Source organism: Bufo bufo, chromosome 2, assembly GCF_905171765.1.
Source record: "Bufo bufo chromosome 2, aBufBuf1.1, whole genome shotgun sequence".
NCBI lineage: Eukaryota > Metazoa > Chordata > Amphibia > Anura > Bufonidae > Bufo > Bufo bufo.
Window position 1 is genome coordinate 281130116 of NC_053390.1, and position 7790 is coordinate 281137905.

Sequence of the window (7790 nt, forward strand, 5' to 3'; positions counted from 1 at the left end):
GTCCGCCTGGCCGTGCGAAACCAAACGGATCCGTCCTGAATTACAATGCAAGTCAATGGGGACGGATCCGTTTGACGTTGACACAATATGGTGCAATTGCAAACGGATCCGTCCCCCATTGACTTTCAATGTAAAGTCAGGAGTCCCTTTTATACCATCGGATCAGAGTTTTCTCCAATCCGATGGTATATTTTAACTTGAAGCGTCCCCATCACCATGGGAACGCCTCTATGTTAGAATATACTGTCGGTTACGAGTTAGATTGTGAAACTCAAATCCGACAGTATATTCTAACACAGAGGCGTTCCCATGGTGATGGGGACGCTTCAGGTTAGAATATACTAAAAGAACTGTGTACATGACTGCCCCATGCTAAGGGGTTTAAGGGGTAGGGTGCTGTGGATGACTCTGTTAAGGGAGCGGAGTTCTGTGGCGGTTACAGTTAAGGGGCAGGTAGGGTGGTCATTTAGGCCACCCTCAAAAGATGGACTTAAAAACTCCACCCCCAGGTCCTGCTAAGCCACGCCCCCTCCCACTCTGCAGCTGACAGGGATTAAAAAAAATAAAGGTAAAAATAATCTTCTGTCAGCTGCCGGCGTGGGAGAGAGGGTGACTTTATCCCTGCAGCTCACGCTCAGACAGCACAGTCCTGCTGTCTGAAAGTGAGCTGTTCAAAAGGACATCCCCGAGTCTGAAAGCCAGACTGTCCGGCCTAAAACCGGACCTCTGGCCACCCTAGGTGCAGGCTGCTGTGGAGGACACAGTTAAGGGGACGGTCCGCTATGGAGGTCAGTGTTAAGGGGCAGATTACCGGAACCACACACCTCCTTGAAGCTGTTCACAAATCTATCGGCAGCTACCCTGCAAGCCCATAGACGCCTAGCTCCACTTACTTCTATATTGAGACAACACACCATACAGATGGGGATTCCCCACCAAAATACTCAACAGAAAAGGAACTTTCCATGCTACTGCCACAGTGGAAGAAGGAAAGGCCCTTGATGGCACGTTCCCGTTGAAGAGGGCCTTCCACTGACTAAGAGCGCTTCCCCGACACGACTGGATGAGGATACGTCACACAATCCCCATAGCCTGACCTAATATGTCTGCTACCGTACCTTATGGACGAGGAAGGAAGTGGATTCCCTCTTGACTCACTTTTGTACACCTTTTGTTCTCACCCCCAGTTTGATGGGTACCTATAACCCTATGACTTATTCCATGTTTATTCTCTTTTATGTTACTATGACTATTTCTCAGGTAGAAATGTGTCCAAGTGAATGTTTGTGGCGAAACCAATCTCGCCACTGGGTGCTGGAGAAGCCTGGTTGCCAGCCTCTTGCCCCATAATTATGGGCCCTCTCATCAGCCCATGCTAAACTTAAACCCCATGGCGATTTGACTGAGTTTGTGGCATCTGAGCGCTGTTCGGATATATTGAGCACTCAGATCCAAGCCATCTGGGGATATGTTAAATGTCTATGTTTTATGCAATAGCTGCACAAAAACCTAGTCTCCTTGAACGCCACAGAACTGCTCGTTTGGACTTTGCAAGAGAGCACCAAACATGGGACATTCAAAGGTGCAAGAAAGTATTATTCTCTGATGAGAAAAAAATTTAACCTTGATGGTCCTGATGGTTTCCAACGTTACTGGCATGACAAGCAGATCCCACCTGAGATGTTTTCTACGCGCCACAGTGGAGGGGGCTCCATAAGGGTCTGGGGTGCTTTTTCCTTTAGTGGAACAATGGAGCTTCAGGAAGTGCAGGGGCGTCAAATGGCCGCTGGCTATGTCCAGATGTTGCACAGAGCATTCCTCATGACTGAGGGCCCTCGTCTGTGTGGTAACGACTGGGTTTTTCAACAGGACAACGCTACAGTACACAATGCCCGCAGGACAAGGGACTTCTTCAGGGAGAATAACATCACTTTTTTTGGCCCATCCTGCATGTTCCCCTGATCTAAATCCAATTGAGAACCTTTGGGGATGGGTGGCAAGAGAAGTTTACAAAAATGGACAACAGTTCCAGACAGTAGATGGCCTTCGTGCGGCCGTGTTCACCACTTGGAGAAATGTTCCCACTCACCTCATGGAAACACTTGCATCAAGCATGCCGAAACAAATTTTTGAAGTGATAAACAATAACGGCTAAGCTACTCATTACTGAGTTCATGTTTGGAAGTTGGATTTCTTTTTTTTTTTTTTTTTTTGGGGAGGTGTGGTCCTAAACTTTTGATCAGCTGAAAAACAGCCTGTTTCAGTTTATTCGTTGTTTTCATTAAATTGAAAACTCAAAAAATGTTTGGTCTCACTCCCATTTCTTCTTGTTGCATGTTGAAGCTCTACTTGGAACCTTGTTAAGATCCAGTCCTGCTAAATATGATTTTTCTGGTGGAAAAACTAGCGTGGGTCCAAGATCTATACGATATATGGCATCTCCTGCATGTAAATGAAAGACTATGGGCCAGATTTATCATTAGCTCAGGTCTGAATAACGGAGTCAAAAAGTCCCAAAAAAAATGCGCAAACGCTAAAACTGCGCACAAATTTGCGACTTTTTTCTGCTCTGCACTATGCTCGCCAGTTTTCTGAAAGTGTTTTCTTATGTAAATGAATCTCTAGACAGATTTACTATTGGGACTATTTAAAAAGTCGCAAAAAAGTCGCAATTTCACTCCAGTGAGGACCATGCTTATCTTATGAGACTTTCATAAAAACGTGCGACTTTTGTAAAGCTGCTTACTGACGGATAAACTGCTACCGTCAAACCACATTTATTACAGTCTTAAAGGGCCGATTATAAATCTGACTTGGCTAAAACTGACATTAGCCATATGTGAAAGTGGAGTGAGCCGTCAGAGGAATGATAAATATGGCCCCTAGTGTTTGCCCCGAGATAAATAGCCAATGCTTTGAGACTACTACTCCCGTCTATACAACTTGAGCACAGACCAGAACACTGCACAGCCCACTCAAGGGGGATATAAACTACTTCCTAGCTCAGATACACATTCCCAAACTACACTCAGATCAATTGGAAGACCTCAATAAGCCCATATCCCCTGAGGAAATAATTGAGGTGATCCGCTCACTTCCTCTTAATAAGGCCCCGGGTCCTGACTGATTTTCTTCCTTATACTACAAAAAAAATACAGTCATCTACTTATTAACTAACTTCTTCCTGTGTTCTCCACAGCAATGGAAAAAAACGGAATTAGTCTTACCGGTAATTGTTTCCATGAGATCATCACGACGGCATACAAGGAGATTGACCCCTGACCTCTGTAGGGGCAGGAACAGAGAAAGGTTAAATACCCCCCTCCCACCACCACCAGTGTTTCCAAAATCACACAGAGTAACCCGGTGGTGGCAAACAGTGAAAAAAGGTATTGCTTCATACCTTCTAGAGACCCTCTAGGTCAAATAAAATGCATACAAGGAGATATTTTTTTATATCAGTTAAGGGGGGGCTACAGCCTGGAGGACTTTCCGTCCAAAGGACAGATCAGATGATCTGGAAAGATCCAGGCGATAGTGCTTTATAAAAGTATGGATGCTGGACCAAGTGGCAGCACGACACATTTCCTCCAGAGAAGGCCCAGCTCTCTCTGCCTGAGAGGAAGACATGGCCCTAATGTTGACTGGACATGTAAGATTTTGTATTTGGTAACACAGACTAATGGTTTCTTCGAGCCATCTAGCTATAGAGGACAGGGAGGCTTTTTGGCCCTTAAACCTTCCTCCAAAGAGAACTAGCAAGTTGTCTGATTTTCTAATTTTTTCCGTCACAGCGATCTAGTTTAGGACTGCCCGTCTAACGTCCAGAGAGTGAAAAGAGGATTCTTGTCATTAGAGGGGTGTTGACAAAAAGAAGGTAGGCTAACTTCCTGGCTCCGATGAAAATTGGATACAACTTTAGGGAGAAAACCAGGGTCCAGTCGGAGAATAATTCTATCATCTAGAATACGGAGGTAGGGTTCCCTGATCGATAGAGCTTGCAACTCTCCTACTCTGCGGGCCGAAGTTATTGCAATTAGGAAGGCCGTCTTCAGGGACAATAATTTTATTGGACAGTCGGACATGGGCTCAAAAGGTGGTAGAGTGAGGCCTGTAAGAACGATGTTCAAATCCCAGGAAGGGACACGGGCGGTGATTGTTGGGCGGAGCCTCGTCGCTGCCCTAATTAATCTTTTGATCCAACGATGGCTAGCTATATCTTGGTCAAAGAAACAACTTAGGGCTGAGATCTGGACCTTCAGGGTAGAGGGTCTAAGTCCCAGGTCTAGACCTTGCTGTAGGAAATCCAGAATTCTTTGGGATGTTGGATTTATGCAAATGTGGAGATTTGTCCCCACTCCAGGAACAGAAACGTTTCCAGATCTTAAGGTAGATTGCTGACGTTATATTCTTTCTGGAGGCTTTCAAGGTAGTAATAACTTTGTCCGACAGGCCCTGAAGTTTCAGGGTTTGGGACTCAGGATCCATGCTGCTAATTTCAAAAACTGTGGGTTTGGGTGCAGAACCGAACCCTGCTGGAGTAGATCCCCCCCCGCACAGGAAGGGGCCAAGGATCCTGGAGGGAGTATTTCTGGAGAGATGAGAACCAACTTCTCTTTGGCCATAGGGGGAGCGATCACAATTACCGTGGCCTTGTCCTGGTGAATTTTTTGTATTACCTTTGGAATTAAGGGAAGTGGAGGGAAAGCATAGCAGTTTCCAATGCCAATGGGTGGCGAAGGCGTCTAAAGCATGAGGTCTGTCCCTGGGGTTTAGAGAACAGAATGTCTCCACCTTTGAGTTTGCCCTGGTGGCAAATAGGTCCACGTCGGGCATCCCCCACTTTACCACTAGCCTGAATATTTCTGGGCTTAGGGACCATTCCGTATGATCGATCCTGTGGCGGCTGAGAAAATCAGCTTCCTGATTTAGTATTCCTTTCAGATGAACTGCCGATATAGAGGCCACCTTCTGCTCTGCCCATGCAAAGATTTTTGTTGTCAGTGCTTGAAGGGTTGTTGACAGTGTTCCCCCTTGGTGGGAAAGGTAGGCAATGGCCGTAGTGTTGTCTGATAGCACTTTTATGTGATGATGACACAGCATTTTCTCTGCTACCTTCAACGCTTCCCAGACTGCTCTCAGTTCCCTGAAATTTGATGACTGGGATCTGATTAAATTTGGCCAAGTGCCCTGGAATAGATGATCCCCCACCTTTGCGCCCCGGCCGGACAGACTTGCGTCTGTTACTACCTGTAATTGGGGAGTTTTCTGCCAGGGAGTTCCCCGGGATAAGTTTCCGTGGTTTTTCCACCAATTTAGGGACTGCAGTATCCGGGTTGGTGGAATCACTTGACGATCTAGAGAGGATTGGCACCTGTTCCAGACACTCAGGATCCAGGACTGAAGAGGTCTGAAGTGTATTTGACACCAGGGGACTGCCGGGATACAGGATGTTAACAGACCTAGCATACTCATCGCCTCTCTGATAGAGCAAGATCTTCTTTTCTGAAAGGATCTGATCTTTTGTTGAAGAACCGATATTTTGTCTAGGGGTAGGAATACCGCTTGCTTTCGGGAGTCCAGAATCATGCCTAGGAACCGAACTTCACTCGAGGGGGTGAAGACGGACTTTTCTTTGTTCACGATCCACCCGAGATAGTCTAGGATGGAGAGAAAGTACCTCAGATTGGAGTTGATTTGGCTGAGGTCTTCGCTAATCAGAATGAAATCGTCCAAATAAGGAATTACCTTAAGTCCCTTCCTCCGGACGAAGGCGACCATCTCTACCACTACCTTGGTAAATATTCTCGGGGCTGATGAAATCCCGAAGGGAAGGGCTCTGAACTGGTAGTGATGGATCTTCCCTGATATATCCTGGATTGCAAACCGGAGAAAACTCGGAATTGGTGTGAATGGGAATGTGGTAATAAGCGTCTCGCAGGTCTATTGTGCACATGAAGACGTCTTTGCTTAGTAGTGGGATTGTAGATGCCAGGATTTCCATCCTGAATTTCTGATAACGAATAAACTTGTTTAATGGTTTCAGGTTTATGATAGTCCGAAACGTGCCTTCTTTTTTCTTGATTAGAAATAATGTTGAATAGTAAACCCTGCCTCTTTCTGGAGGCGGAACTGGTGAGATTACATTCATCTGATGAAGTTTCTGGACTCCCTGCCAAAGGTTTGTTTGGAACCGTGTCAGTGAAAATTTGTTTGGGGGTCTTGAAGACCACTCTATTTGATAGCCTGCGCCGACTACCTTGGAGATCCAGGGATTCTGGGAGATAGATTCCCATGTCCCCAGGAATTTTGAGAGTCTTCCCCCCCACTCCGGCGTCATTGCTTATTGGAGGATTTTTGGTGGGAGGAGGATTGGCCTCTTCCCCCCCTTTGGATAACTCCAGCGCCCCGATTTCCCTTTCCCCCTGTAGTTTTTCTCTTGATTCGAGGAGGAGCTAAAAGGATACCGACGTCTGAAGGGACAATCTTCCGGAAACCCCTTGTTTTTGTCCGCGGCCTTCTCTAGGATTTTATCTAGGACCGGGCCAAACACATTCTCCAGAAAAGGGTCTGTCTGGCTGCGTTGGAAAGTGCCGCATCTCTGGCGGAGAATCGGACTGATTCGGCTGAGGCATCCGCCAGGAAGGCCGTGGCGGATTTTAAAAGAGGTAGAGAATTGAGAATTTCCTCCCTAGATGTTTTATCTTTTATATGGGTTTCTAATTCTCCCAACCAAAAGATACATGGATCTGGCGACTGAGGTAGCCGCAATATTGGTTTTAATATTAAACATGGACGCCTCCCAGGATTTCCTGAGAAGACTGTCCGCTTTACGATCCATCGAATCCTTGAGTTGGGAGGCATCCTCAAATGGAAGGGATGTCTTTTTGTTCACTTTAGCGACTTATACATCTATTTTGAGGATCTCATTGAAAATTTTAGACTCCTCAGGATCAAATACCAATCTATTTTTGAACGAAGCCGAGACTCCTAGCCGTCTTTCTGGGTCTGCCCATTCATCAAGGACCATATCTTTAATACTCTCATTAATGGGAAATACACGAGTTTTTTTAACTCTCAACCCCCCAAACATTTCTTCTTGTACAGAATGGGTACGTTGTACCTCCTCCACTCCCATGGTAGACCTGACCGCCCTCAATAGGTCGGACATACCCTCAGTAGAAAAGTAATATCTACGACCATTATCCACTGAGTCCGAATCAGAGACTCTTTCCCCCTCTTCCCATGACCTGACGGAGTGGACACTCTCGTCTGCTATAACTTCTAGGTCAGAAGGGGACGGAGATCTAACCCGCTTTCTCTTAGGTTGCGGCAAATCGGGGGGATTAGTGAACAGGTGGGCCAAAGATGAACGAATCTCTTCCTGTATCATAGATTTCAATTCCTCTTTTAGAGAGGGTGCGACATCCCGTACAATATTTGATATACAATGTTTGCACAATTTTTTGGGATAGTTGTCAGGAAGTCTGCCACTACAGGAGATACATTTGAGGGATCTCTTGATCTTTTTTTGGGTTTCTTTAGATACCTAAAAGAAAGGAGAAGGCAGCTATATGGGAATGGACAACTAGAGAGAGAGAGATCCTCTACAGCAGGAGAGGGAGATCAAGAAGACTCCCTGACCCACTACTTATAATACCCCCGAAGGGGACTCACGGATGGAGGCAGCGTCGGTTCAGCTCTAGGGGACCGCTCTGTCCCAGACATTGTAGCCGGATGCTTCGTCCTCTTCCTGGCAGGTAAGGGTTCCGCAAATAGTGGGACCGATC

General features: G+C 46.2%; 1 pseudogene; it reads right to left on the bottom strand.

The window, feature by feature from the left end:
- Positions 1-7427, bottom strand: part of LOC120991453 — a 30322-nt pseudogene extending 22895 nt beyond the window's left edge.
- Positions 7428-7790: the final 363 nt, after the last annotated feature.